A 6,000-nucleotide genomic window follows, 5' to 3' on the forward strand; every position below is an offset into this window, starting at 1 on the left:
AGGAATTTTCATCGATGGTGCAGAAATTCTCCTTTGGAATCTGAATCTCATATTCAGCGGGACTGGCTGTTTCAGGAGTTGTTGGCATATGGCTTATTAAGGCATTGTCTGGATTTTTGTTCTTTTTGTAGCTTTTACTGCTCCAAGGAAAGGAGGCCAGTTTTGGAGAACATTTCCTGATCAGTAACTTTGGAGAACTCTCTGATTTTTCCACTTCTTTTCCTTCTGAAAAGCATAATTAGTCACCAGTTCAGATAGAGCAGAAGACCTTCCTCTTGGCTCAGGGTTGAAAAGGATCAAGGAGATCCTGAAGAATAATTACCTGGGGAAACAATGAGTCTTGCTATGGAGACTGCAGACCCAGCCTCATTTTCTGCAATGCACTTGAATTCCCCAGAGTCTTCAGGAAATACTTCTGTAATAATCAAGGCGCAGACTTCCTCTGAAAAAGGAAGAGATTCAACATGAACAGAATATTTGGATGTCTCAAATTAACAAACAAAAGTGATTCATTCTAATGGAAACTCAACCACTAACTGAATAATGTGGGAAAATGTCAGGGCGAGTAAGTACTAGGAATAGAATATTCCTGAGAAAATCCATCTGATTAAATTTTTGTCTTTGAGCTCATTTCTCATGAAGAGAAATCTTAAAAATATAACCCAAATTAGTACTAGCTCAATCCCAATTACCTGCCTCTTAGTCATATCTGTTTTCTGTACTAGATTATGTGTTCCTTGAAAGCAGAGATTACACTTTATTTCTTGACTTCTAGATTTCTGTAGCTTTAGTGCTTAGCATAAAAGTTCTATATAGAAAGATTTTCTGAACTGACATAAAAATTATCATTGCCATGGTAGTTAGATTTAATGTTAATACAGTGATGGCCACTGTGCGATAGGCACATTTCCTTCTTGGACAGTCAACAATTTGGATATTTGATGTCAGGATACCTCCTTAACTGCCTCTGTTGCATAGTTCATGAGTCACAAATACTATGTCAACCAGAATTAGAAGAAGAATTCATGCTCTATGAGGTTCAGACACAATGGCCAAGAAAGGAACCTGCCCATAGTCTCTAGTCAGGAAATATATGTTGAGTGAATGAGTAGATGAATAAATACACTTAAATAGTCTAGTTATCTTGTTTCTTCTGTGTGTCAGTTCAAGAGTTGGCACAGGGTAGCTTCAAAACTGCTCATGAAGGCAAAAATAATTTAGGACACAATGTATTCTTAGATACTAATTTTGGCTTAGTCACTTATCAAGATGTTAGAAATTTGTACTTACCAGGAATGGGTGATAAACAAGCTTCTGAAAAATAAAACAAGAGAATAGAGAGAAAATTTAAATGGTGACAATTAATTTAGTTGGGAAAAGGGGCCATATGTATATGAGAAATAATTTGAAGCAGTAATCTGGAATCAGAGACTATAAACTCTGGAGAGACTCATAAAAAGTGCATAAAGGAACAGACACTTTGCAGGGTGCTGGAAGAATTTTATTTTATCCTGTTCTGCCACGAAATTGCTCTGTCACTGTGTGAAAATTACGTTTCTTCTTTGGACCTTTGTTCTTTATTTCTACCATGAAGGTAAGACCAGGTAATATCTTTTCACTGATGTGAACCATTGTTAAAACATTAATTCTGAGGTGCTCTCCTTTTCTCCAAAGGAAAACCTTTTCTTCTAATATCTTTAAAGTTAAACACATTATAAAAATATTGTAGTAGCATTGTAGAAAAGTACATAAAAGTTAATGGTTTTCTCTGGATGGTGAGAAAATGGATAGTGTTTTTTTTATGTTATTATAGGTTTTTTACATTTATTGTAATAAATTTGTGCCCTGGCTGGTGTGACTCAGCTGGTTGAGCATTGTCCTGTGTATTAAGAGGTTGCAGGTTCAGTTTCCTTTCAGGGACACATGTCCGGGTTGCTGGCTTGGTCCTCAGTAGAGGGCATGTAGGAAGCAAAATATCATATTGTGTTATACAAATGTTTCTTAAATATGATATGCAAATATTCAGTTGTTTTGACTTAATCTTTTAAATGCATATATTTTCTTCACTTGGTTCAAGAACTATTTTGACTTAAACCCTGGCTGTACCATTTACTAGCTTTGTGACCTTGGACAAGGTGTTTAACATTTCTGATGTTAGTTGTTGTTGTTGTTTTTTAACTTATAAAGTGGCAGTAATAGCACATAGCTCAAAATGTTGATGTGAAGATTAAATGAGAAATTATTTATAAAGTACAAACTTAGTGTTTAGCATGAGTGATATTGTCATGTCTTCACCCTTCCCTAAGCTAATTATTCTATAGAACACTTCATAATAAAGTATTTAGAAATTTATATATCAGTTTTCATTTGTCTTATTCTTTTAAAGAATATTTTTATTCTCACATTTTTAAAATTGTTTTTATACCAAGAAATTATTGGCAAGATAGTTAAGATTAATTTATGAAAATCAGTCCTTTCATAGCTATTAAAATGATAGTTTCATCAATTTGCTATCTTCTTTCCTCCTTCTTTATATTAAAGCTGGGGACAGTGAAACAAGGAAGGGCCTAGGATAGAAGAAGCAACAGGAGAGAGATTAGACCGGGAAATGAGTCTAGATTTGGCTTCTCTAGCTCACTAAGAAGTCAGAGAAAAGGGGACATTGAAGATAGGTTCAGGGATGCTCCTTGTTTTCTGGTTGTAAGTCTTATGGAGTCCCTTACAGTTTAGGAGATGTATGCCTATGGGGGGAGAAAAAGAGGAAGGGAAAGGTGTTGGCATGCTCCTGGGAGTGAGAGCACGCCTTCTTGTCTTTTTTGGATGTTTCTGTTGAGGAAACATTTGTATATAAAAATAACAATAGAAATCTCTGAGTCTATAATAAATCAGCTGTTAAACTTTTAAACATGAATTAGACTTCAGAGTTAATTGGAATAAAAAGAAAATTGAAAATCTTATTATGATACTTTTCCTTAGAATCCGAAAGTCATCTGAGTTTGCTATCTTCTCTTTCTCTCTGTACCAGTGAACTTGTACTGTGGCTGTGGCCTGGATTTGGCATTCAAACACAACAAATTGACCTCTGGTTGTAGAGATGTCTTGAAGATGCTGAAGAACACAGAATCACAGAATGGAAAGAACTTTTACTATATTCAATGATTTGGGATATAAGTTACAGTAAGTGTGCATACTTTTTCATTGTAATTATTGACAACTGACTAATCAAAACAAGGACCTTCTGGGCATTCTTTTGTACTTTATAGTCAGGTATAAATTTATTTTTATCTTAGTTTTATAGAGTTGTTTTAATAAGAAAATTGTTATTCATGCCCCAAGAGCCATTTTTCAAAATAGAAAAAAGAGTAGTTGAAAAGTCTTTACTGCCCTGCCCAAGTTGGTTAGAATGTTGTTTGATAAACTAAAGTTGTGGGTTCAATCCCCGGTTAGGGCACATACAAGAATCAGCTAAAGAATGCATAAAAATAAGTGGAACAACAAATCAATGTCTCTTTCTCTCTAAAAATAATTTTTAAAAAATGTCAAAAAAGAAAAGTCTTTACTCCATTGCGGCAGCAGCATGGGCTGGGATCTCAGGCCTACATGGCTGGGCACCACCACTGTGCGATCACCCAATCAGCGGTGGCAGCCTGGACTGAGGTCTCAGGCAGGCAGGGCCTAGCATCCAAGCTGATGGATACCCTGGCCAGGGTGGCAGCCTCAGCTGGGGTCTCAGGCCAGCAGGGCCATGCATCCACGTGGCACAGTCTTCAGGCCAGCTGCAGCAGCCACGCACCAGCACTGCGCTATCAGCACTGCGCTATCCCCTGGCCGAGGGGACAGCTTGGGCTGAGTCTCAGACCAGCAGGGCCTGACCCCCCAAGCTGTGCGATCCCCTAGCCCTGGTGTAGCCTGAGCTGGGGTCTCAGCCTGGCTGGGGCATGCTCCCCCCGTCTGGCCAGTGTGAGATGGCAGCCTGGGTTGGGTCTCAGCCTGACCAAGGTGCGATCCCCTTCAGTGGTGGCAGCCTGGGGTCACACCAGCCAGGCAGATATGGAGGAATTTTAAATGTTTCTTTTTAAAAAAATATATTTTATTGACTTTTTACAGAGAGGAAGGGGAAGGGATAGAGAGCTAGAAACATCTATGAGAGAGAAATATCAATCAGCTGCCTCCTGTACACTCCCCACTGGGTATGTGCCCCCAACCAAGGTACATGGCCTTGACCAGAATCAAACCTGAGACCCTTGAGTCTGCAGGCCAATGCTCTATCCACTGAGCAAAACCAGTTAGGACTGTCCAATATGCTATCTAATAAAGAGGGAATATACAAGGGAGGGCATTTGGGGGTGACCGGGGTATTAGGGGAGGGCAGTTGGGGATGATCAGGCTGGCAGGGGAGCAGTTAGGCGTCAATTAGGCTGGCAGGGGAGTGGTTAGGGGGTGATCAGGCTGGCAGGCAGAAGCAGTTAGGGGCAATCAGGAAGGCAGGCAGGCGAGGAGTTGAGAGCCAGCAGTCCTAGATTGTGAAAGGGATGTCCAACTGCAGTCAGACATCCCTCAAGGGGGCCCAGATTGGAGACAGTGCAGATTGGGCTGAGGGACCCCCCCTCCAGTGCATGAATTTCATGCACTGGGCCTCTAATATATATATATTTTCATAGATTTAATCTTTATTTACTGGTCAAGTAATTTAATCTTATTTACTGGTCAAGTAGCTTGGGCAGTTTTATAATTTGTTAGGGATTCTGAACAATGACTTAGAAGACTTGAGCCAAAATCTCAACTCTGCCTTCATCTGGTTGAAGCTGATTCTAGAAACTTGGAAGACTCAATCTCTGTGGAACTCACCTTTTTTGTTTGTTTGGCCCCTTGAGTGTGGCTTGGCATTAGAACCACTTCTTCAAAATAGACTCGCCCAGGCCAAAAACCCACTTCTGTGCATGGGCCACAAAGTTTCAATTGCATGTGGTATTTTGTGAAAGAGACACACTCAAGGGGCCAAAGAGTCACATGTGGCTTGCAAGCCATGGTTTGCCAAGCACTGGGCTAGGGCAGTACTTCTTAATGGCATTACTTTCTATGTCTCCCATCCTGTATGTGGTACAGGTTAAGTCCCTAACCATGCTTCTCATACTTTGGGCCAGCAATGGGCAGAAAAATGTTCCAGTTCTGTCAGATTTGGAGATTGGAAGAGGATTTCAAACTTAGTTTGGTTTGACCTAGCTGATTAAATTTTGCTGTTTTCAGTAGGTGATAGAGGAATCTTCTCAATCCTGATTTCAGACTGTGACCAAAGCAGGAAATAGATACTGCTTTGCATATTGACTTCTTCATAAGGGTGTCTTATAGCTAGTTAGGAGAACCTGATAAACCTGGAGGAGAGAGGATTGCTTGGAGAAAGGATTGCCCTCCAGAGCTGGAGGATTGAGCAAAAGCCTAAGAGCACAGGATAAACCTTGAGTTGCTCTGTGAAATTTCACCCACTCTGGAACTCAGATTTCTCATATACAAAATAATAATAATCTCTGAGGTCCTTTCTAGTTCAAATTTCCTTCTTTTTACCCCTTTGATAATACCTGCAATTTATCTATAAAAGCCAAACTCTATCATGCAGTATGGATAAGTTACCTTGGTAAACACTGGGGCCACAACAAACGTGGGTTCTGAAAGGCTGCTGCAGGGACTCTGCATCTGGTTTAAGAAATAGAAGAGACACTATCATCCATATCATCAAGGCCCTGAAACTGAGGTGCTTGGTGGCTGTGAACTAATTGCATCAGTTTTAGCTGCTACTAACCACACCCTAAGATTACTTTTGAAAAGGATGCTTCTTTTTAAAAAATATATTTTTGTTGATTTCAGAGAGGAAGAGAGAGGGAGAGATAGAAAACATTAATGATTACAGAAAACCATTGATTGGCTACTTCCTGCACACCTCATACTAGGATCAGTCCACAACCTAGGCATATGCCTTGACCGGGAATTGAACCTTGACCTCTG

Source organism: Pipistrellus kuhlii, unplaced genomic scaffold (genome assembly GCF_014108245.1).
Source record: "Pipistrellus kuhlii isolate mPipKuh1 unplaced genomic scaffold, mPipKuh1.p scaffold_m20_p_8, whole genome shotgun sequence".
Taxonomy (NCBI): Eukaryota; Metazoa; Chordata; class Mammalia; order Chiroptera; family Vespertilionidae; genus Pipistrellus; species Pipistrellus kuhlii.